This window comes from Dermacentor andersoni, chromosome 8, assembly GCF_023375885.2.
Source record: "Dermacentor andersoni chromosome 8, qqDerAnde1_hic_scaffold, whole genome shotgun sequence".
In the NCBI taxonomy this organism is placed as follows: Eukaryota; Metazoa; Arthropoda; class Arachnida; order Ixodida; family Ixodidae; genus Dermacentor; species Dermacentor andersoni.
In genome coordinates, this window is record NC_092821.1 from 21,505,122 (window position 1) to 21,527,754 (window position 22,633).

The 22,633-nt window shown below is 49.8% G+C and overlaps 20 non-coding genes across 20 annotated transcripts; all 20 read left to right on the plus strand.

Annotated features, from left to right (window-relative positions):
• The first annotated feature begins 190 nt into the window (after positions 1-190).
• On the plus strand, positions 191-264 carry TRNAI-AAU (transfer RNA isoleucine (anticodon AAU)). The gene has a single exon. It is a non-coding gene; the product is annotated as a tRNA-Ile (tRNA).
• An 888-nt stretch (positions 265-1,152) lies between these two features.
• TRNAI-AAU (transfer RNA isoleucine (anticodon AAU)) lies at positions 1,153-1,226 on the plus strand. The gene has a single exon. It is a non-coding gene; the product is annotated as a tRNA-Ile (tRNA).
• An 888-nt stretch (positions 1,227-2,114) lies between these two features.
• Positions 2,115-2,188, plus strand: TRNAI-AAU (transfer RNA isoleucine (anticodon AAU)). The gene has a single exon. It is a non-coding gene; the product is annotated as a tRNA-Ile (tRNA).
• A 407-nt stretch (positions 2,189-2,595) lies between these two features.
• On the plus strand, positions 2,596-2,669 carry TRNAI-AAU (transfer RNA isoleucine (anticodon AAU)). The gene has a single exon. It is a non-coding gene; the product is annotated as a tRNA-Ile (tRNA).
• Positions 2,670-3,796: 1,127 nt separating this feature from the next.
• TRNAI-AAU (transfer RNA isoleucine (anticodon AAU)) lies at positions 3,797-3,870 on the plus strand. The gene has a single exon. It is a non-coding gene; the product is annotated as a tRNA-Ile (tRNA).
• Positions 3,871-4,036: 166 nt separating this feature from the next.
• TRNAI-AAU (transfer RNA isoleucine (anticodon AAU)) lies at positions 4,037-4,110 on the plus strand. The gene has a single exon. It is a non-coding gene; the product is annotated as a tRNA-Ile (tRNA).
• A 5,325-nt stretch (positions 4,111-9,435) lies between these two features.
• On the plus strand, positions 9,436-9,509 carry TRNAI-AAU (transfer RNA isoleucine (anticodon AAU)). Its single transcript has one exon. It is a non-coding gene; the product is annotated as a tRNA-Ile (tRNA).
• Positions 9,510-10,157: 648 nt separating this feature from the next.
• Positions 10,158-10,231, plus strand: TRNAI-AAU (transfer RNA isoleucine (anticodon AAU)). Its single transcript has one exon. It is a non-coding gene; the product is annotated as a tRNA-Ile (tRNA).
• Positions 10,232-10,398: 167 nt separating this feature from the next.
• TRNAI-AAU (transfer RNA isoleucine (anticodon AAU)) lies at positions 10,399-10,472 on the plus strand. Its single transcript has one exon. It is a non-coding gene; the product is annotated as a tRNA-Ile (tRNA).
• A 1,128-nt stretch (positions 10,473-11,600) lies between these two features.
• On the plus strand, positions 11,601-11,674 carry TRNAI-AAU (transfer RNA isoleucine (anticodon AAU)). The gene has a single exon. It is a non-coding gene; the product is annotated as a tRNA-Ile (tRNA).
• A 166-nt stretch (positions 11,675-11,840) lies between these two features.
• On the plus strand, positions 11,841-11,914 carry TRNAI-AAU (transfer RNA isoleucine (anticodon AAU)). Its single transcript has one exon. It is a non-coding gene; the product is annotated as a tRNA-Ile (tRNA).
• Positions 11,915-12,322: 408 nt separating this feature from the next.
• On the plus strand, positions 12,323-12,396 carry TRNAI-AAU (transfer RNA isoleucine (anticodon AAU)). The gene has a single exon. It is a non-coding gene; the product is annotated as a tRNA-Ile (tRNA).
• Positions 12,397-12,801: 405 nt separating this feature from the next.
• Positions 12,802-12,875, plus strand: TRNAI-AAU (transfer RNA isoleucine (anticodon AAU)). The gene has a single exon. It is a non-coding gene; the product is annotated as a tRNA-Ile (tRNA).
• A 647-nt stretch (positions 12,876-13,522) lies between these two features.
• Positions 13,523-13,596, plus strand: TRNAI-AAU (transfer RNA isoleucine (anticodon AAU)). Its single transcript has one exon. It is a non-coding gene; the product is annotated as a tRNA-Ile (tRNA).
• Positions 13,597-14,242: 646 nt separating this feature from the next.
• TRNAI-AAU (transfer RNA isoleucine (anticodon AAU)) lies at positions 14,243-14,316 on the plus strand. The gene has a single exon. It is a non-coding gene; the product is annotated as a tRNA-Ile (tRNA).
• A 407-nt stretch (positions 14,317-14,723) lies between these two features.
• Positions 14,724-14,797, plus strand: TRNAI-AAU (transfer RNA isoleucine (anticodon AAU)). Its single transcript has one exon. It is a non-coding gene; the product is annotated as a tRNA-Ile (tRNA).
• A 5,320-nt stretch (positions 14,798-20,117) lies between these two features.
• TRNAI-AAU (transfer RNA isoleucine (anticodon AAU)) lies at positions 20,118-20,191 on the plus strand. The gene has a single exon. It is a non-coding gene; the product is annotated as a tRNA-Ile (tRNA).
• A 646-nt stretch (positions 20,192-20,837) lies between these two features.
• On the plus strand, positions 20,838-20,911 carry TRNAI-AAU (transfer RNA isoleucine (anticodon AAU)). The gene has a single exon. It is a non-coding gene; the product is annotated as a tRNA-Ile (tRNA).
• A 406-nt stretch (positions 20,912-21,317) lies between these two features.
• Positions 21,318-21,391, plus strand: TRNAI-AAU (transfer RNA isoleucine (anticodon AAU)). Its single transcript has one exon. It is a non-coding gene; the product is annotated as a tRNA-Ile (tRNA).
• Positions 21,392-22,278: 887 nt separating this feature from the next.
• TRNAI-AAU (transfer RNA isoleucine (anticodon AAU)) lies at positions 22,279-22,352 on the plus strand. The gene has a single exon. It is a non-coding gene; the product is annotated as a tRNA-Ile (tRNA).
• Positions 22,353-22,633: the final 281 nt, after the last annotated feature.

Sequence of the window (22,633 nt, forward strand, 5' to 3'; positions counted from 1 at the left end):
AGGTTGGATCCCTGCGCAGGCTACGATGTTTCTTTTTATGCACATCCCGATGGCTACCTTCCTTATTTTTTTACATTTTATCTTCTTACGTGATCCACGTACGTATCCCTCTCTCTTCGCCGTCGCCGCCTCCGCGCACGGGAAATGACTCGCCCTTGTCTTTTGGTTGGCCGCGCCATAGCACTCACTCGGCCTGCTTGCTCAGTCGGATAGGGCGTCGTGCTAATAACGCGAAGGTCGTAGGTTTGATCCCTGCGCAGGCCACGATGTTTCTTTTTATGCATATCCCGACGGCTCCCTTCCTTATTTTTTACATTTTATTTTCTTACGTGATCCACGTACGCATCCCTCTCTCTTCGCCGTCGCCGCCTACGCGCACGGCAAATGACTCGCCCTTGTCTTTTGGTTGGCCGCGCCATAGCTCTCACTCGGCCTGCTAGATCAGTAGGTTAGAACGTCGTGCTAATAACGCGAAGGTCGTAGGTAGGATCCCTGCGCAGGCTACGATGTTTCTTTTTATGCACATCCCGATGGCTACTTTCCTTATTTTTTTACATTTTATCTTCTTACGTGATCCACGTACGTATCCCTCTCTCTTCGCCGTCGCCGCCTCCGCGCACGGGAAATGACTCGCCCTTGTCTTTTGGTTGGCCGCGCCATAGCTCTCACTCGGCCTGCTAGATCAGTAGGTTAGAACGTCGAGCTAATAACGCGAAGGTCGTAGGTAGGATCCCTGCGCAGGCTACGATGTTTCTTTTTATGCACATCCCGACCGCTACCTTCGTTATCTTTTACATTTTATTTTCTTACGTGATCCACGTACGCATCCCTCTCTCTTCGCCGTCGCCGCCTACGCGCACGGAAATTGACTCGCCCTTGTCTTTTCGTTGGCCGCGCCATAGCTCTCACTCGGCCTGCTAACTCAGTCGGTTAGAGCGTCGTGCTAATAACGCCAAGGTCGTAGGTTGGATCCCTGCGCAGGCTACGATGTTTCTTTTTATGCACATCCCGATGGCTACCTTCCTTATTTTTTTACATTTTATCTTCTTACGTGATCCACGTACGTATCCCTCTCTCTTCGCCGTCGCCGCCTCCGCGCACGGGAAATGACTCGCCCTTGTCTTTTGGTTGGCCGCGCCATAGCACTCACTCGGCCTGCTTGCTCAGTCGGATAGGGCGTCGTGCTAATAACGCGAAGGTCGTAGGTTTGATCCCTGCGCAGGCCACGATGTTTCTTTTTATGCATATCCCGACGGCTCCCTTCCTTATTTTTTACATTTTATTTTCTTACGTGATCCACGTACGCATCCCTCTCTCTTCGCCGTCGCCGCCTACGCGCACGGCAAATGACTCGCCCTTGTCTTTTGGTTGGCCGCGCCATAGCTCTCACTCGGCCTGCTAGATCAGTAGGTTAGAACGTCGTGCTAATAACGCGAAGGTCGTAGGTAGGATCCCTGAGCAGGCTACGATGTTTCTTTTTATGCACATCCCGATGGCTACCTTCCTTATTTTTTTACATTTTATCTTCTTACGTGATCCACGTACGTATCCCTCTCTCTTCGCCGTCGCCGCCTCCGCGCACGGGAAATGACTCGCCCTTGTCTTTTGGTTGGCCGCGCCATAGCTCTCACTCGGCCTGCTAGATCAGTAGGTTAGAACGTCGAGCTAATAACGCGAAGGTCGTAGGTAGGATCCCTGCGCAGGCTACGATGTTTCTTTTTATGCACATCCCGGCCGCTACCTTCGTTATCTTTTACATTTTATTTTCTTACGTGATCCACGTACGCATCCCTCTCTCTTCGCCGTCGCCGCCTACGCGCACGGAAATTGACTCGCCCTTGTCTTTTCGTTGGCCGCGCCATAGCTCTCACTCGGCCTGCTAACTCAGTCGCTTAGAGCGTCGTGCTAATAACGCGAAGGTCGTAGCTTGGATCCCTGCGCAGGCCACGATGTTTCTTTTTATGCATATCCCAATGGCTACTTTCCTTATTTTTTTACATTTTATCTTCTTACGTAAACCACGTACGTATCCCTCTCTCTTCGCCGTCGCCGCCTCCGCGCACGGGAAATGACTCGCCCTTGTCTTTTGGTTGGCCGCGCCATAGCACTCACTCGGCCTGCTTGCTCAGTCGGATAGGGCGTCGTGCTAATAACGCGAAGGTCGTAGGTTTGATCCCTGCGCAGGCCACGATGTTTCTTTTTATGCATATCCCGACGGCTCCCTTCCTTATTTTTTACATTTTATTTTCTTACGTGATCCACGTACGCATCCCTCTCTCTTCGCCGTCGCCGCCTACGCGCACGGAAATTGACTCGCCCTTGTCTTTTCGTTGGCCGCGCCATAGCTCTCACTCGGCCTGCTAACTCACTCGGTTAGAGCGTCGTGCTAATAACGCCAAGGTCGTAGGTTGGATCCCTGCGCAGGCTACGATGTTTCTTTTTATGCACATCCCGATGGCTACCTTCCTTATTTTTTTACATTTTATCTTCTTACGTGATCCACGTACGTATCCCTCTCTCTTCGCCGTCGCCGCCTCCGCGCACGGGAAATGACTCGCCCTTGTCTTTTGGTTGGCCGCGCCATAGCACTCACTCGGCCTGCTTGCTCAGTCGGATAGGGCGTCGTGCTAATAACGCGAAGGTCGTAGGTTTGATCCCTGCGCAGGCCACGATGTTTCTTTTTATGCATATCCCGACGGCTCCCTTCCTTATTTTTTACATTTTATTTTCTTACGTGATCCACGTACGCATCCCTCTCTCTTCGCCGTCGCCGCCTACGCGCACGGCAAATGACTCGCCCTTGTCTTTTGGTTGGCCGCGCCATAGCTCTCACTCGGCCTGCTAGATCAGTAGGTTAGAACGTCGTGCTAATAACGCGAAGGTCGTAGGTAGGATCCCTGCGCAGGCTACGATGTTTCTTTTTATGCACATCCCGATGGCTACTTTCCTTATTTTTTTACATTTTATCTTCTTACGTGATCCACGTACGTATCCCTCTCTCTTCGCCGTCGCCGCCTCCGCGCACGGGAAATGACTCGCCCTTGTCTTTTGGTTGGCCGCGCCATAGCTCTCACTCGGCCTGCTAGATCAGTAGGTTAGAACGTCGAGCTAATAACGCGAAGGTCGTAGGTAGGATCCCTGCGCAGGCTACGATGTTTCTTTTTATGCACATCCCGACCGCTACCTTCGTTATCTTTTACATTTTATTTTCTTACGTGATCCACGTACGCATCCCTCTCTCTTCGCCGTCGCCGCCTACGCGCACGGAAATTGACTCGCCCTTGTCTTTTCGTTGGCCGCGCCATAGCTCTCACTCGGCCTGCTAACTCAGTCGGTTAGAGCGTCGTGCTAATAACGCCAAGGTCGTAGGTTGGATCCCTGCGCAGGCTACGATGTTTCTTTTTATGCACATCCCGATGGCTACCTTCCTTATTTTTTTACATTTTATCTTCTTACGTGATCCACGTACGTATCCCTCTCTCTTCGCCGTCGCCGCCTCCGCGCACGGGAAATGACTCGCCCTTGTCTTTTGGTTGGCCGCGCCATAGCTCTCACTCGGCCTGCTAGCTCAGTCGTTTAGAACGTCGTGCTAATAACGCGAAGGTCGTAGGTAGGATCCCTCCGCAGGCCACGATGTTTCTTTTTATGCATATCCCGACCACTACCTTCTTTATTTTTTACATTTTATTTTCTTACGTGATCCACGTACGCATTCCTCTCTCTTCGCCGTCGCCGCCTACGCGAACGGAAAATGACCTGCCTTGTCTTTTGGTTGGCCGCGCCTTAGGTCTCACTCGGCCTGCTAGCTCAGTCGGTTAGAGCGTCGTGCTAATAACGCGAAGGTCGTAGGTTCGATCCCTGCGCAGGCCAAGATTTTTCTTTTTATGCATATCCCGACGGCTACCTTCCTTATTTTTGACATTTGATTTTCTTACATGATCCACGTACGCATCCCTCTCTCTTCGCCATCGCCGCCTACGCGCACGGAAAATGACTCGCCCTTGTCTTTTCGTTGGCCGCGCCATAGCACTCACTCGGCCTGCTTGCTCAGTCGGTTAGGGCGTCGTGCTAATAACGCGAAGGTCGTAGGTTTGATCCCTGCGCAGGCCACGATGTTTCTTTTTATGCATATCCCGACGGCTACCTTCCTTATTTTTTACATTTTATTTTCTTACGTGATCCACGTACGCATCCCTCTCCCTTCGCCGTCGCCGCCTACGCGCACGGCAAATGACTCGCCCTTGTCTTTTGGTTGGCCGTGCCATAGCTCTCACTCGGCCTGCTAGGTCAGTAGGTTAGAACGTCGTGCTAATAACGCGAAGGTCGTAGGTAGGATCCCTGCGCAGGCCACGATTTTTCTTTTTACGCATATCCCGACGGCTACCTTACTTATTTTTGACATTTGATTTTCTTACATGATCCACGTACGCATCCCTCTCTCTTCGCCGTCGCCGCCTACACGAACGGAAAATGACCTGCCCTTGTCTTTTGTTTGGCCGCGCCATAGCTCTCACTCCGCCTGCGAGCTAGGATTCCATTTCCGGCCACCGCAGTGAACGGACGCGGAATGCCTTGCTCCGTAGGGGCGGATACAGCGGCCCTCGGCCGTGGCACCAGGTGTACGGATAAGCCTTACCCGGATTATCAAGTTGTTTTGCCTCATCTGCCTTCAGGTACATCAGTTTTGTATACAGTATTTTTGCACGCGGATGTTAAAACCAGGCCGTATCGGGTCGAGCACTTTCGAGATGCGCTCGCGCGTCTTGCACTGCTGCCGGAAGTGGTGGCTCTTGGCGCCTTCCAAATGAACCATGTGTGGGCGGTGACCTTCCGTGATGAAGCTTCGAAGAAAAAGATGCTTGCGGCAGAAACATTCAACGTGAAAGACCAGCCCAGTGTCGTTTATGATCCCTGCAACCAAGGCATCAGACTGAAGCTTTATTGGCTGTTGCATTTCGTTCACGACGACGAGGTTCGAGCAGCGTTAGCCCCTTACGGAAAGGTTACAGATATCGCCCGCGAAAAGTGGCGGGTACAGGGATGTAATGATAAAGGGTCCACCACCCATTTGGTGACACTCTTGCCAAAGCCTGGAATTACAGTTGAAGACTTGCCTCATCAGGTGCGCGTCGCGGAAAACTTAGCGCTCGTGCATGTACCAGGAAGGCCCCCGTTATGCCTCCGGTGCAATGGAACTGGACATATCAGGCGCGAGTGTCGCATACCACGCTGTGCACTCTGCCGACGATTCGGCCACGAAGAACAAGACTGCGTGCGATCCTATGCAGCGGTAACAAGTCCAGGTAAAGGCGACGAGATGGCTGAACACATAATGGACCATGCTGATGCCGATGCAGCATCCCGAGCAACGACCGAAGAACCGGCGGCAGACAGCACACCCTCTGACGCGTCTCCACTTCAGGAAAACTCCACTGGGCCCGGCGACAGCCAATCTGGCGAGGCAAAGAGCGTGCTGGTTGGGAAGCCGACTAACGACCAAAACGTCAATGAGAGAAAGGACGCGACTTTAGTAAGCGCATCAGTGACTACCGCGAAAGACGAGACCGAAGGCATTGAGGATGTTGAAATGACAGCAGCCGCTAAAGCAGCTGCAAAGAGGCCTCGTGAGGCCACTGACGGATTTCAAGCCTCACCCGAACCATCGAGCAGCGGCGAGCCGTCGCCGAAGACCGCTATAACGAGACGAATGGGCCTCAAACCGAAGCCGAAGATACCGCCTGATAGGCGGTCGGCTTCAACATTGACCCCGACTTAGGGGCGCGAAGTGTGTTCAGCCAGCCTGTCCTCAGTATAAGACGTTACATAGCGGACAAGTAGAATGTGACCTGTGCTGGTTTTTGCTATCACTGCCTGTCCAGATGTGAGTACCGTTCCGTCTGTTTGCTAATCCAAAAAATGGCTGTTAATCTGACATTTCCCCTTTGTGTAGCTACGTTGAATGTGAGGGGTTTGGCATCCCGCAGGAGGCAGTGCCAGTTAAGCCGTCTCTTGTTGGAAAATGACATTGACATAATGGCAGTGCAGGAAACCAAAGTAGAAAGCGAAGAGCAAACGCACAGAATGGTCGAACCTTTCAGGGATAGGTATAATGTATGTGTGTCTCATGCTAGAGGCACTTCAGCGGGTTGCATGATACTCGTTCGAAAATGCACCGATATTGTAGCGCAATCTGTAAAGTCCAGTGATGATGGCAGGCTACTATTCATCGACTTTGGCATTTGTGGCCTCCTTTGGCGTGCAATATGTGTGTATGCTCCGAATAACATTAACGAACGTGTAGAATACATAGATAACCTGAGAACATGCATGACGTACGAAAGGAACATAATTTTATTTGGAGACTTTAACTGTGTGTGCAGGCCGCAAGACAGAATCAACAGATTGACTTACCGCGATAGAAGTGCGACACTATTAAACGCGCTTGTAAACGAGCTTGAACTGGACGACGTTGGTTGTATTTTTGACGGTGACGAGCACGTACAGTATACGCACTACCAAGGTGTAAGTCATGCTAGACTAGATCGCATATATGTTCCGGCAGCTGCGATACCACACATTACTACATACAAAGTAAAGAACGTCACATTTAGCGATCACTGCTTGGTGATAGCGACACTAGGGACCAAGACAAAAGTGTCAAAGTTTAGTTGGAACTTGTGGAAATTAAATGATACACTGTTGGATGATGAAATTTTTGTTAAAAAAGTAAAGGAAAAGATAGAGGAAATATGTTCGGTTGAATCTTCCAATTTCACAGCGCTTTGGGAGCAATTTAAAAATGAAGTAAAGATTGCGGCGATTGAACGAGCTTGCGTGCGGCGCAGCATTGAAAAACAACAAGAGAAAGAACTTAGGAGCACGTTAGATTATATGATTGCGGTTGAGAGTGCTAACCCTGGACACTTTAGCAAGGAACTACGTGACCTTAAAAGTAAGCTCGAAGTGATAGATGAAAAGAAATATCGTGGAGCGATCGTCAGAGCACGGGCTGAAAGACTATGGCTAGGGGAAACGCCTACTAAGCGGGCACTCGGGGAAGAAAAAAGGCAAGCAGTAAAAAAAGAGATAAAAGAAATAAGATATAAAAACGATGTGACGCGCGACAAGGAACTGATAGAGAAAGCGTTTGTTGAATGCTATCGAAAACTGCTAAGCCCAAAAATAAAGGACACAGAAGCCTTTCGAAACGAATTTTTGTCGCTCATGCCAAGGCTAGGCGATGAAGTAAGACAAACGCTTGAACGGCCAATTAGTCTGAATGAAGTAAAACAGGCCATTGATGAACTAAGCACCGGCAAAGCACCTGGGCCTGATGGACTAGGGGCTGCCATTTACAAATGCTTCAAGGAAGAACTGGCACAAGCGTTACATCGCGTGATAAATGAGTGCTATGAACAAAAAAGAGCACCTTTATCTTTTAGAAAATGTCATGTAGTACTCATTCCAAAATCGGATGATCCCAGGAAATTGTTGGATGTTGAGGCCTATCGACCTATAAGTCTCACGAATGTAGACTATAAAATATTTACAAAGGTGCTAGCCAAGAGATTGCAGAGCGTTATCACACACCTCGTATTACCTGACCAGACATGTGGTATCAAAGGAAGGACAATCTACACAAATATACACACCGCTAGAACTATCCTAGAATGCTGTGACATGACTCAAGATAACATAGCTATGATACAACTGGATCTTCAGAAAGCATTTGATAGAGTTAATCATGACATACTACAGTTATTACTAGAACATTGTAATGTAGGTAGCGTTATCAAGGAGGGCATCAAGATTGTGTATGAAGAGTGTGCAGTAAACCTTATAATTAACAACACCGTAAGTGAAAACATTCCAGTACTGTCAGGTATAAAACAAGGGTGTGCCTGTTCGTCTCTTCTTTTTGCACTTTATTTGGAACCCTTATGTTTAAAAATTCGCATAAATAAAATGGTGCATGGTTACTCCTTTTATGCTACTGAAGTAAAAATACTGGCATATGCCGATGATATACCTATATTCTGCAAAGACAAAGACAGTATTAAAGAAGCTGTTAAGGAAGCTACATCATTCTGTAGTGCTACCGGAAGTGCCATTAGCTGAGATAAATCTCTGGGCATTTGGCATGGAAATTGGGGGCAAGAGCCGGAGGCGTATGCAAACATGAGATGGACAAGTATTCCTGCTAGATACTTGGGGGTTCCTCTCCAACATTATGGAAATACTGCAGAATACTGGGCAGGAGAGACAGAAAGGCTCAAGGATCAGTCTGAAAAATGGGGAGGGCATAACTTTTCTATGTTTTCCCGCGCTACAGTCTGTAATGTGTTTTTTGTTGCAAAAGTGTTTTACGTACTTCAAGTGTTCAGTATGAGCAGAACTTGTGTCCAAAAATTACACAGAGTGTTTGCCACCTATATATGGAATTCTACCTGGGAACGCACCAGTCGGTTAAACTTGTTCCTTTCGGTGCGACACGGAGGGCTTGGTCTGTGTCATTTATTTTTGAAAGAAATAGTTTCAAGGTTTTTCTTTCTGAGAGACCAAAGAGATGTTTTCTTGCGTACTGTTATACACATGAGGTTGTGTAATCATATCCCGGATTATATTGTCTCATCAAATGCAGATACGCGTGGAACACTGAGCAGTTTTTGGCGCGAAATAGTGTCTGCATATCAAGTACTGAAGCCACGGTTTTCCTTAGAATATTTGAGCGCAGTGGCACGTAAACGATTGTACAAAGATCTAATTGATGTGTTTTTACCAATACCGTTGTACCGCTCCATCTATCAACTAGGACCAGAACGAGACGTATTAAAACGAGTTCGAAAAATGCCAGTAAGAGCGTCATCTAAATCATTCTTTTTCCAACTGCACACGGGCACGCTCGCTGTAAAACCGTGGCTTCAAAGCAAAGGTATCTTTGTCCCATGGGGATTACACTGCCTGATATGTCGAAAGGAGGAAACGATAGAACACATCTTTTTGGACTGTCACGATGCTTTTTTCTTGTGGGACATCCTTAAACGGACACTTCAGAAAGATTTGCCAGTAACACCCTTTGGTATCCGATTCTTGCCATGTGAAGATCCAGATGAAATGCCATGCGACATGTTCATGTTACTGTGTTTGCATAGTGTGTGGAAAACGAGGATGGCGGTCAGAAATGCGGATGTCAACGCAAGATCGGCCATGCAAAACTTCAGTGAGAACTGTGTGTACATAGGAGATGTTCTCAAAATCCAGAGGAACCCACCGGATTGGATACCTGTGCTCGATAAGCTGGCTTCTCTGAAGCCATTTTAGCTTCACACTCCAGCCATGAAAAGGCTCACGCGTCTTTTATTGTACTTGTAAAATTGTATTTAAGAGTTCTGTGTTTGGAAGTGCCAAACCGGTAATAAAGAAAAAAAAAAAATCCGCCTGCGAGCTCAGTCGGTTAGAGCGTCGTGCTAATAACGCGAAGGTCGTAGGTTCAATCCCTGCGCAGGCCACGATTTTTCTTTTTATGCATATCCCGAAGGCAACCTTCCTTATTTTTTACATTTGATTTTCTTACTAGATCCACGTACGCATCCCTCTCTCTTCGCCGTCGCCGCCTACGCGCACGGAAAATGACTCCCCCTTATCTTATGGTTGGCCGCGCCATAGATCTCACTCGGCCTGCTTGCTCAGTCGGTTAGAGCGTCGTGCTAATAACGCGAATGTCGTAGGTAGGATCCCTCCGCAGGCCACGATGTTTCTTTTTATGTATATCCCGACCGCTACCTTCTTTATTTTTTACATTTTATTTTCTTACGTGATCCACGTGCGCATTCCTCTCTCTTCGCCGTCGCCGCCTACGCGAACGGAAAATGACCTGCCTTGTCTTTTGGTTGGCCGCGCCATAGATCTCACTCGGCCTGCTTGCTCAGTCGGTTAGAGCGTCGTGCTAATAACGCGAATGTCGTAGGTAGGATCCCTGCGCGTGCCACGATGTTTCTTTTTATGCATATCCCGACGGATACATTCCTTATTTTTTGCATTTTATCTTCTTACGTGATCCACGTACGTATCTCTCTCTTCGCCGTCGCCGCTTCCGCGCACGGGAAATGAAATAACTTGCCCTTGTCTTTTGGTTGGCCGCGCCATAGCTCTCACTCGGCCTGCTAGCTCAGTCGGGTAGAACGTCGTGCTAATAACGCGAAGGTCGTAGCTTGGATCCCTGCGCAGGCCACGATGTTTCTTTTTATGCATATCCCGATGGCTACTTTCCTTATTTTTTTACATTTTATCTTCTTACGTGATCCACGTACGCATCCCCCTCTCTTCGCCGTCGCCGCCTACGCGCACGGAAAATGACTCGCCCTTGTCTTTTCGTTGGCCGCGCCATAGCTCTCACTCGGCCTGCTAGCTCAGTCGGTTAGAACGTCGTGCTAATAACGCGAAGGTCGTAGGTAAGATCCCTGCGCAGGCCACGATGTTTCTTTTTATGCACATCCCGACTGCTACCTTCCTTATTTGTTACATTTTATTTTTTTACGTGATCCACGTACGCATCCCCCTCTCTTCGCCGTCGCCGCCTACGCGCACGGAAAATGACTCGCCTTTGTCTTTTCGTTGGCCGCGCCATAGCTCTCACTCGGCCTGCTAACTCAGTCGGTTAATAAACGTCGTGCTAATAACGCGAAGGTCGTAGGTAGGATCCCTGCGCAGGCCACGATGTTTCTTTTTATGCATATCCCGACCGCTACCTTCTTTATTTTTTACGTTTTATTTTCTTACGTGATCCACGTACGCATCCCTCTCTCTTCGCCGTCGCCGCCTACGCGAACGGAAAATGACCTGCCCTTGTCTTTTGTTTGGCCGTGCCATAACTCTCACTCGGCCTGCTAGTTAAGTCGGTTAGAGCGTCGTGCTAATAACGCGAAGGTCGTAGGTAGGATCCCTGCGCAGCCACGATGCTTCTTTTTATGCACATCCTGATGGCTACCTTCCTTATTTTTTTACATTTTATCTTCTTACGTGATCCACGTACGTATCCCTATCTCTTCGCCGTCGCCGCCTCCGCGCACGGGAAATGACTTGCCCTTGTCTTTTATTTGGCCGCGCCATAGCTCTCACTCGGCCTCCTAGCTCAGTCGGTTAGAACGTCGTGCTAATAACGCGAAGGTCGTAGGTCGGATCCCTGCGCAGGCCACGATGTTTCTTTTTATGCTTATCCCCATCGCTACCTTCCTTATTTTTTTACATTTTATCTTCTTACGTGATCCACGTACGTATCCCTCTCTCTCCGCCGTCGCCGCCTCCGCGCACGGGAAATGACTCGCCCTTGTCTTTTGGTTGGCCGCGCCATAGCTCTCACTCGGCCTGCTAGCTCATTCGTTTAGAGCGTCGTGCTAATAACGCGAAGGTCGTAGGTAGGATCCCTCCGCAGGCCACGATGTTTCTTTTTATGCATATCCCGACCGCTACCTTCTTTATTTTTTACATTTTATTTTCTTACGTGATCCACGTGCGCATTCCTCTCTCTTCGCCGTCGCCGCCTACGCGAACGGAAAATGACCTGCCTTGTATTTTGGTTGGCCGCGCCATAGCTCTCACTCGGCCTGCTAGCTCAGTCGGTTAGAGCGTCGTGCTAATAACGCGAAGGTCGTAGGTTCGATCCCTGCGCAGGCCACAATTTTTCTTTTTACGCATATCCCGACGGCTACCTTCCTTATTTTTGACATTTGATTTTCTTACATGATCCACGTACGCATCCCTCTCTCTTCGCCGTCGCAGCCTACGCGCACGGAAAATGCCTCGCCCTTGTCTTTTCGTTGGCCGCGCCATAGCACTCACTCGGCCTGCTTGCTCAGTCGGTTAGGGCGTCGTGCTAATAACGCGAAGGTCGTAGGTTTGATCCCTGCGCAGGCCACGATGTGTCTTTTTATGCATATCCCGACGGCTACCTTCCTTATTTTTTACATTTTATTTTCTTACGTGATCCACGTACGCATCCCTCTCCCTTCGCCGTCGCCGCCTACGCGCACGGCAAATGACTCGCCCTTGTCTTTTGGTTGGCCGTGCCATAGCTCTCACTCGGCCTGCTAGGTCAGTAGGTTAGAACGTCGTGCTAATAACACGAAGGTCGTAGGTAGGATCCCTGCGCAGGCCACGATTTTTCTTTTTACGCATATCCCAACGGCTACCTTACTTATTTTTGACATTTGATTTTCTTACATGATCCACGTACGCATCCCTCTCTCTCTTCGCCGTCGCCGCCTACACGAACGGAAAATGACCTGCCCTTGTCTTTTGTTTGGCCGCGCCATAGCACTCACTCGGCCTGCTTGCTCAGTCGGTTAGGGCGTCGTGCTAATAACGCGAAGGTCGTAGGTTTGATCCCTGCGCAGGCCACGATGTTTCTTTTTATGCATATCCCGACGGCTACCTTCCTTATTTTTTAATTTTATTTTCTTACGTGATTCACGTACGCATCCCTCTCTCTTCGCCGTCGCCGCCTACGCGCACGGCAAATGACTCGCCCTTGTCTTTTGGTTGGCCGCGCCATAGCTCTCACTCGGCCTGCTAGCTCAGTCGTTTAGAACGTCGTGCTAATAACGCAAAGGTTGTAGGTAGGATCCCTGCGCGTGCCACGATGTTTCTTTCTATGCATATCCCGACGGATACATTCCTTATTTTTTGCATTTTATTTTCTTACGTGATCCACGTACGCATCCCTCTCTCTTCGCCGTCGCCGCCTACGCGCAGGGAAAATGACTCGCCCTTGTCTCTTGGTTGGCCGCGCCATAGCTCTCACTCGGCCTGCTAGCTCAGTCGGTTAGAACGTCGTGCTAATAACGCGAAGGTCGTAGCTTGGATCCCTGCGCAGGCCACGATGTTTCTTTTTATGCATATCCCGATGGCTACCTTCCTCATTTTTTTACATTTTATCTTCTTACGTTATCCACGTACGCATCCCCCTCTCTTCGCCGTCACCGCCTACGCGCACGGAAAATGACTCGCCCTTGTCTTTTCGTTGGCCGCGCCATAGCTCTCACTCCGCCTGCTAGCTCAGTCGGTTAGAACGTCGTGCTAATAACGCGAAGGTCGTAGGTAAGATCCCTGCGCAGGCCACGATGTTTCTTTTTATGCACATCCCGACTGCTACCTTCTTTATTTTTTACATTTTATTTTCTTACGTGATCCACGTACGCATCCCTCTCTCTTCGCCGTCGCCGCCTACGCGAACGGAAAATGACCTGCCCTTGTCTTTTGTTTGGCCGCGCCATAACTCTCACTCGGCCTGCTAGTTAAGTCGGTTAGAGCGTCTTGCTAATAACGCGAAGGTCGTAGGTTCCATCTCTGCGCACGCCATGATTTTTCTTTTTATGCATATCCCGACGGCTACCTTCCTTATTTTTTACATTTTATTTTCTTACGTGATCCACGTACGCATTCCTCTCTCTACGCCGTCGCCGCTTACGCGAACGGAAAATGACCTGCCCTTGTCTTTTGTTTGGCCGCGCCATAGCTCTCACTCGGCCTGCGAGCTCAGTCGGTTAGAGCGTCGTGCTAATAACGCGAAGGTCGTAGGTTCGATCCCTGCGCAGGCCACGATTTTTCTTTTTATGCGTATCCCGACGGCTACCTTCCTTATTTTTTAGATTTGATTTTCTTACATGATCCACGTACGCATCCCTCTCTCTTCGCCGTCGCCGCCTACGCGCACGGAAAATGACTCCCCCTTATCTTATGCTTGGCCGCGCCATAGATCTCACTCGGCCTGCTTGCTCAGTCGGTTAGAGCGTCATGCTAATAACGCGAAGGTCCTAGGTAGAATCCCTGCGCGTGCCACGATGTTTCTTTTTATGCATATCCCGACGGATACATTCCTTATTTTTTGCATTTTATTTTCTTACGTGATCCACGTACGCATCCCTCTCTCTTCGCCGTCGCCGCCTACGCGCAGGGAAAATGACTCGCCCTTGTCTTTTGGTTGGCCGCGCCATAGCTCTCACTCGGCCTGTTAGCTCAGTCGTTTAGAACGTCGTGCTAATAACGCAAAGGTTGTAGGTAGGATCCCTCCGCAGGCCACGATGTTTCTTTTTATGCACATCCCGACCGCTACCTTCCTTATTTGCTACATTTTATTTTCTTACGTGATCCACGTACGCATCCCTCTCTCTTCGCCGTCGCCGCCTACGCGCACGGAAAATGACTAACCCTTGTCTTTTCGTTGGCCGCGCCATAGCTCTCACTCGGCCTGCTAACTCAGTCGGTTAGAGCGTCGTGCTAATAACGCGAAGGTCGTAGCTTGGATCCCTGCGCAGGCCACGATGTTTCTTTTTATGCATATCCCGATGGCTACCTTCCTTATGTTTTTAAATTTTATCTTCTTACGTGATCCACGTACGTATCCCTCTCTCTTCGCCGTCGCCGCCTCCGCGCACGGGAAATGACTCGCCCTTGTCTTTTGGTTGGCCGCGCCATAGCTCTCACTCGGCCTGCTAGCTCAGTCGTTTAGAACGTCCTGCTAATAACGCGAAGGTCGTAGCTTGGATCCCTGCGCAGGCCACGATGTTTCTTTTTATGCATATCCCGACGGCTACCTTCCTTATTTTTTACATTTTAGTTTCTTACGTGATCCACGTACGCATTCCTCTCTCTTCGCCGTTGCCGCCTACACGAACAGAAAATGACCTGCCCTTGTCTTTTGTTTGGCCGCGCCATAGCTATCACTCGGCCTGCGAGCTCAGTCGGTTAGAGCGTCGTGCTAATAACGCGAAGGTCGTAGGTTCGATCCCTGCGCAGGCCACGATTTTTCTTTTTATGCATATCCCGACGGCAACCTTCCTTATTTTTTACATTTGATTTTCTTACATGATCCACGTACGCATCCCTCTCTCTTCGCCGTCGCCGCCTACGCGCACGGAAAATGACTCCCCCTTAACTTATGGTTGGCCGCGCCATAGATCTCACTCGGCCAGCTTGCTCAGTATTCTGCTTCCGGCTCCCGAGCTGAACGGATCGCGGGATCATGAGCTCCAGTGGAGCGGCTTATGCGGCTGTTAGCCGCGGCAACAGGCTTTCGACATCGGAAGATAAGGACTACCAGATTATTTTGCCTCGTCTACCTACAGGACGCATCGTGTTAAACACAGTTTTTTTGCACGGCGACACTCGTGTTCGCCCGTTTCGCGTAGAGGATTTTCGGGACGCGCTTCAAGCTCTTGGTATGCTCTCTGGCGTCGTCGCCCTTGGAGCGTACCAAATCAACCACGTATGGGCTGTGACGATGAAGACAGCCGAGATGGCCCAAAAGCTGGCTGCACTGAAGGAGCTTCAGGTCAAGGGGCGTCGCTGCCTGGTCATCGACCCTAAAGAACAGCAGGTGAAGCTTCGTCTTCACTGGCTTCTTCATGGTGTGGATGATGAAGACGTAAAGACTGCGCTGGCTTCCTTTGGCAAAGTCACGGAAGTAACCCGGGAGCGCTGGCGGGTGGATGGCGTTTCCGACAAGGGCTCGACGACCCGAGCTGTGCTGCTGCAGCTGAAGGCTGGACTGAAAGTCGACGACCTGCCCCACCAGATCCGCGTCGCCGGCGAGCTTGCGCTGGTCGTAGCCCCAGGTCGCCCCATGCAGTGCCTGCGCTGCCGGGGCTCTGGTCACGTTCGTCGAGAATGTAAGGTTCCCCGTTGCTCCCGGTGCAGGCTTTTCGGACACAACGACACGGACTGTGTACGTTCATACGCAGCAGCCGCGGGGTCGGCGGAGAGCGAGCCGTTGACATCAGACCACATGATGGACGTGACCGAGGCCGAGGATGCGGCCAAGGGAGCTGGAAGCGGCAATGCGGTGGCAGAAGCGAGCGGGACGACGACGCCGACTAAAGGAGGACCGAATAATGTCCCTCCTCCCGACGAGCCAGAAACCGCACTAATCAGCGTCAGGGTGACCCAGACAGAAAATGAGAGCCGCCAGCCGGCTACAGATACTACGGAGGCAGCGGAAAACGACAACGCGACCCCTGCTAGCGCCCGCGTCGAAAGCGTCTCGGCACCGGTGAAGAGGTCCCTGCAGCAGGAGGAGAAAGTGGACGGAAAGGCCAGCGGTGACTCCGAGGCGCCGCCAGCTAAGACGCTACCCGGCAGGCGCTCCACCCTCAAGCCTAAGCCTAACCTGGAGGCTGACCGTAGGCTCACCCCGAAGCCGACCAAAGACGAACTCGGACGACGGCCACCGGATGGCCACGGAGGCGTCTAGCGGTCAGCTAGACGTTAAGGTGAGCACCATGCTCCGGGCCTTCTCCCCTCCCGTTTAAATCAGTAATGGCTACCAACCCGTCGCTTAGCCTCGGCACGCTAAACGTTCGAGGTCTGGCCGCCAAAAGGAAACAGAGTCAGGTGTATCGACTGCTAGTGGACCACGACCTCGACGTTTTAGCAGTGCAAGAAACCAAGGTAGACGGCGAGGAGGAGACCGGGAGCATGGTGCAAAGGTTCACGTACAACTACTATACGGTAGTGAGCCACGCCTTAGGGACTTCGGCGGGGTGTGTCTTGTTCGTGAGGAAGCTTCCAGGCCTGGTTATAGACGGTTACTTCTCGTGCTCTTCCGGTCGACTTGTCGTTTGTGATTTCAGCTATTGCGATGTCCAATGGCGCGTGCTGTGCATTTATGCGCCTAATACGGTGCAAGAAAGGGTAAATTTCTTTTTGAACTTGAGGCACCACTTGTCTGTGCACAAAACGATAGCCTGTGTTGGGGACTTCAATTGTGTATTGAACATCGAAGACAGGTCTACGCGACGCGTAATTTACGACAAAAGCAGCGATATCATGGCGCAGATCATACATGAATTTGAATTAGAGGATATCGCTCAGTGTTTCGGGGCTGACCGAGAAGTGAAGTACACCCACTTCCAGGGAACAAGTCATGCACGATTAGACCGTATCTACCTGTCATATCATTTAGTAGAAAAATGCCAGTGCTATGCAGTTACTGCCGTATCCTTTTCTGACCACTGCCTGGTAAAATGCAGGGTGGGCCGCAAAAAAGAACGAAACGAATTCGTCTGGGAACTGTGGAAAATGAATGCTGAGCTTCTACGGGACGATACTTTTAACGAGACGGTAGTGAATGCTCTGAATTCTTTTGGAAAAGACAGTTCTATGAAATTGGGCGAGGAATGGGAGCTGTCGAAACAAACTATTAAAATCAAGGCAATTGAAAGAAGTAGCGTACTACGATATGAAGAGAAGGCAAGAGAAAGGGATTTAAAAACATTACTGGAAAAATTCGTGACGCTCGAATGCATGCAACCCGGAGCTTATCAAGAAGATATGCGTGCTATTAAGAAAAAGCTCGAGGTTTTCGATGAAGAGCGTTATCGAGGTGCGCTCGTGCGCGCGAGAGCAGAAAGACTAGCATGCGGGGAAATGCCTTCGAAAAGAGCACTGGGATTAGAAAAAAAGCACTCCAGACGCAAACAGATTGAGGCCATCGAATATAACGGGCTGGTAGTAACTGATACGAAGAATATAGGGCGTGCCTTCTTTGAACATTTCCAAAAGCTTTTCGCATTCAGGCCCGTCAACATGCAAAGTTTCAAGGACTTATTTTTGCAGCGAATGCCACAGCTGTCGAGTGACGTTAAAGAAACGTTGGAAGGACAAATAACTGAACAGGAAGTGATAAAGGCCATCGAAGACCTGAACCCTGGCAAGTCACCAGGTCCAGACGGTCTTTGTGCCGCTTGGTACAAATCGTTCAAAAGCCACCTAGCTCCTATCTTGACCGCAATTTTCAATGAAGCATACCAAATGAAAATATTTCCACCATCTTTCGGCCAGTCCCATACAGTACTAATACCTAAAACAGAAGAGACCGAGAAGCTCAAGCAACTTTCCTCCTATAGACCCATAGCGCTTACTAACTGTGACTACAAAATACTGATGAAGGTGCTGGCACGGCGTATGCAGTCAGTCATTAAGGAAGTAGTCGGCCCACACCAAACGTGTGGCATTCGCGGAAGAACAATCTTCACTAACATTCACAAGTTGAAGTGTGTGCTGGAGTGTTGTGATGCCATGTGTGATGCAGTAGCGATCCTCCAGCTTGACTTGGAGAAAGCGTTTGATTGCGTTTCTCACGAGATATTGCTCACCATCCTTGAACATGTTAATTTTGGCCACATAATCACTGAGGGGGTGACCATGGCGTACCGGAGTTGCTATACGAGACTTATAATTAATCAAAGGCTGGGGGCCCCCATTAACGTGAAGCGCTCCGTTCGCCAGGGTTGTCCACTCAGCCCACTCCTGTTTTGTGTTTACATAGAAACGCTATGTCAGGCCATCATTGAAAATGAATACATTAAGGGATTTTGCCTCCAAGCAGCAGAGGTGAAGTTATTGGCATATGCTGACGATGTGGCCGTATGTTGTAAAGATACGCAAAGTGTATTGAACGCTGTGAGTATCGTCAGACTGTTTGGTAATGCCACTAATAGCTTCGTGAACTGGCAGAAATGTTTGGGGTTTTGGCACGGGGGATGGGCGTCCACCCCAGACCACTTTTCGAACGTCACCTGGGTCACGACGCCAGTTAAGTACCTTGGCGCACCCCTTGATGCCTACAAGGACAGTAGCGAGTACTGGAAGGAGCGGACAAAAGAAATAAAAGAAAAAGCCGACCGATGGAACGCCGGTCACCTGTCAATGTTCGCGAAAGCAACAGCGTGCAACATGTTTCTCGTAACAAAGATCTGGTACGTAATGCAGGTCCTACAGTGCTCTCGGATTAATGTGCAGAAACTGCACCGCGTGTTCGCTGTTTTCGTGTGGGCATCGAGCTGGGAGCGATGTAGCCGAGATAATCTCTTTCGGCGCGTGAAGGATGGTGGTCTGGGGTTGGCGCACCTCTTCTTGCGTCAACTAGTAAACAGGTTCTTCTTTTTTCGAGACACAAATGACCCATTTCTACGCACCGCTATCCAAATGAGGTTGTCAAGATCACTTCCCGAATTCGTTGTAGGCACCGAAATAATGCCAGGACCAGTTCGTGGTTTCTTTAGGGAAATAATTCAGAGTGTTTCCTTTTTGCGTGTTCGTTTTTCTAGTGCATATTTGTGGAGTGTAAAACGGAAAACGTTATATCGTGATTTATGTGACAGTGTATTGCTTGTACCCATGTACAGAGCCCTGTACAGTGGAGGCCCAGGCCTAGATGTATTGAAAAGGGTGAAGAAGATGCCAGTTCAACCAGCCACTAAATCGTTCTTCTTTAAATTACACACCGGTACTCTACCTGTTAAAATCTTTCTTGAACAACGTGGGTTCTACATGCCATGGGGAACCCACTGCCTTATATGTAAAAAAGCAGAAAGCATAGATCATGTCTTCATCCACTGTTGGGAAGGGGTCTTTTTCTGGGACGTGTTACAAAGGACTCTAAAAAAAGAGCTACCTATAGATCCCCACGGAATCAGGTTTCTGCCAGTATATGACGACGAAGGTTTCCCGTACGACGTCATCATGCTTACGGGCCTCCACTGTTTATGGCGCGCAAGAATGGCGGGCTACCATTGTGACCCGGATGCCCGACCAGCGCGTGTATACTTCCGGGAATGCATGCAACGGTATGTGGAAGTGCAGAAGTTGCAACAGCCTGTTCCTGAGTGGCTGTCGAGGGTTGAACCCCTTACAGCACTAAAGGAATTTTAATCCGACAACGTCGTGCCACAGTAGCGGACGGCAACGAATGTAAATATTACTGTTCTTTGTTCCGTTTGTGTATTCATTCGTTTTTGCTTCTTTGGTCTTTGTTTATATCATTTAAGGAATGTGTGTTGTGGTGACATGTCGAGGATTGGCAATAAAGAAAAAAAAAAAAAGGCCAGCTTGCTCAGTCGGTTAGAGCGTCGTGCTAATAACGCGAAGGTCGTAGGTAGGATCCCTGCGCGTGCCACGATGTTTCTTTTTATGCATATCCCGACGGATACATTCCTTATTTTTTGCATTTTATTTTCTTACGTGATCCACGTACGCATCCCTCTCTCTTCGCCGTCGCCGCCTACGCGCAGGGAAAATGACTCGCCCTTGTCTCTTGGTTGGCCGCGCCATAGCTCTCACTCGGCCTGCTAGCTCAGTCGGTTAGAACGTCGTGCTAATAACGCGAAGGTCGTAGGTAAGATCCCTGCGCAGGCCACGATGTTTCTTTTTATGCACATCCCGACTGCTACCTTCCTTATTTGTTACATTTTATGTTCTTACGTGATCCACGTACGCATCCCCCTCTCTTCGCCGTCGCCGCCAACGCGCACGGAAAATGAATCGCCCTTGTCTTTTCGTTGGCCGCGCCATAGCTCTCACTCGGCCTGCTAACCCAGTCGGTTAGAACGTCGTGCTAATAACGCGAAGGTCGTAGGTAGGATCCCTGCGCAGGCCACGATGTTTCTTTTTATGCATATCCCGACCGCTACCTTCTTTATTTTTTACATTTTATTTTCTTACGTGATCCACGTACGCATCCCTCTCTCTTCGCCGTCGCCGCCTACGCGAACGGAAAATGACCTGCCCTTGTCTTTTGTTTGGCCGCGCCATAACTCTCACTCGGCCTGCTAGTTAAGTCGGTTAGAGCGTCTTGCTAATAACGCGAAGGTCGTAGGTTCCATCTCTGCGCACGCCATGATTTTTCTTTTTATGCATATCTCGACGGCTACCTTCCTTATTTTTTACATTTTATTTTCTTACATGATCCACGTACGCATTCCTCTCTCTACGCCGTCGCCGCTTACGCGAACGGAAAATGACCTGCCCTTGTCTTTTGTTTGGCCGCGCCATAGCTCTCACTCGGCCTGCGAGCTCAGTCGGTTAGAGCGTCGTACTAATAACGCGAAGGTCGTAGGTTCGATCCCTGCGCAGGCCACGATTTTTCTTTTTATGCGTATCCCGACGGCTACCTTCCTTATTTTTTAGATTTGATTTTCTTACATGATCCACGTACGCATCCCTCTCTCTTCGCCGTCGCCGCCTACGCGCACGGAAAATGACTCCCCCTTATCTTATGCTTGGCCGCGCCATAGATCTCACTCGGCCTGCTTGCTCAGTCGGTTAGAGCGTCATGCTAATAACGCGAAGGTCCTAGGTAGAATCCCTGCGCGTGCCACGATGTTTCTTTTTATGCATATCCCGACGGATACATTCCTTATTTTTTGCATTTTATTTTCTTACGTGATCCACGTACGCATCCCTCTCTCTTCGCCGTCGCCGCCTACGCGCAGGGAAAATGACTCGCCCTTGTCTCTTGGTTGGCCGCGCCATAGCTCTCACTCGGCCTGCTAGCTCAGTCGGTTAGAACGTCGTGCTAATAACGCGAAGGTCGTAGCTTGGATCCCTGCGCAGGCCACGATGTTTCTTTTTATGCATATCCCGATGGCTACCTTCCTTATTTTTTTACATTTTATCTTCTTACGTTATCCACGTACGCATCCCCCTCTCTTCGCCGTCACCGCCTACGCGCACGGAAAATGACTCGCCCTTGTCTTTTCGTTGGCCGCGCCATAGCTCTCACTCCGCCTCCTAGCTCAGTCGGTTAGAACGTCGTGCTAATAACGCGAAGGTCGTAGGTAAGATCCCTGCGCAGGCCACGATGTTTCTTTTTATGCACATCCCGACTGCTACCTTCCTTATTTGTTACATTTTATGTTCTTACGTGATCCACGTACGCATCCTCCTCTCTTCGCCGTCGCCGCCTACGCGCACGGAAAATGAATCGCCCTTGTCTTTTCGTTGGCCGCGCCATAGCTCTCACTCGGCCTGCTAACCCAGTCGCTTAGAACGTCGTGCTAATAACGCGAAGGTCGTAGGTAGGATCCCTGCGCAGGCCACGATGTTTCTTTTTATGCATATCCCGACCGCTACCTTCTTTATTTTTTACATTTTATTTTCTTACGTGATCCACGTACGCATCCCTCTCTCTTCGCCGTCGCCGCCTACGCCAACGGAAAATGACCTGCCCTTGTCTTTTGTTTGGCCGCGCCATAACTCTCACTCGGCCTGCTAGTTAAGTCGGTTAGAGCGTCTTGCTAATAACGCGAAGGTCGTAGGTTCCATCTCTGCGCACGCCATGATTTTTCTTTTTATGCATATCCCGACGGCTACCTTCCTTATTTTTTACATTTTATTTTCTTACGTGATCCACGTACGCATTCCTCTCTCTACGCCGTCGCCGCTTACGCGAACGGAAAATGACCTGCCCTTGTCTTTTGTTTGGCCGCGCCATAGCTCTCACTCGGCCTGCGAGCTCAGTCGGTTAGAGCGTCGTGCTAATAACGCGAAGGTCGTAGGTTCGATCCCTGCGCAGGCCACGATTTTTCTTTTTATGCGTATCCCGACGGCTACCTTCCTTATTTTTTAGATTTGATTTTCTTATATGATCCACGTACGCATCCCTCTCTCTTCGCCGTCACCGCCTACGCGCACGGAAAATGACTCCCCCTTATCTTATGCTTGGCCGCGCCATAGATCTCACTCGGCCTGCTTGCTCAGTCGGTTAGAGCGTCATGCTAATAACGCGAAGGTCCTAGGTAGAATCCCTGCGCGTGCCACGATGTTTCTTTTTATGCATATCCCGACGGCTGCATTCCTT